At 37.6% G+C, this 229-nt stretch overlaps 1 protein-coding gene across 1 annotated transcript in view; it reads right to left on the bottom strand.

Moving 5' to 3' along the window:
• LOC119589216 (organic cation transporter protein-like) overlaps positions 1-229 on the bottom strand; it is a gene marked incomplete at its 3' end in the record, with an annotated part of 10,042 nt that overhangs the window by 8,190 nt on the left and 1,623 nt on the right.

Raw genomic sequence — 229 nt, 5'->3', positions numbered from 1 at the left:
CCAGATCGAACGAGTTATTGTCCGAATCGCTGCCCAAGTACAAGGTTTGATCGATCAACCAAAACTCGTTTTATCTGGATCGAAAAACGTTCTCTTCTTTATTGTTCGCATATTGACCTAATTCTTTTAGTTATCCTCTCTCTCTCTCTTACTTTTCTGGTCAGTTGGGAAATTCCTGATCGTTTGTTTTCGGAAAACTCGATGTATTTGTAGAAGTTATAATATTACC

The sequence above is a fragment of the Penaeus monodon genome, chromosome 25 (assembly GCF_015228065.2).
Source record: "Penaeus monodon isolate SGIC_2016 chromosome 25, NSTDA_Pmon_1, whole genome shotgun sequence".
Taxonomy (NCBI): domain Eukaryota; kingdom Metazoa; phylum Arthropoda; class Malacostraca; order Decapoda; family Penaeidae; genus Penaeus; species Penaeus monodon.
Note: the sequence above shows the minus strand (reverse complement) of the source record. Positions and strands in the feature narration are given on the sequence as shown.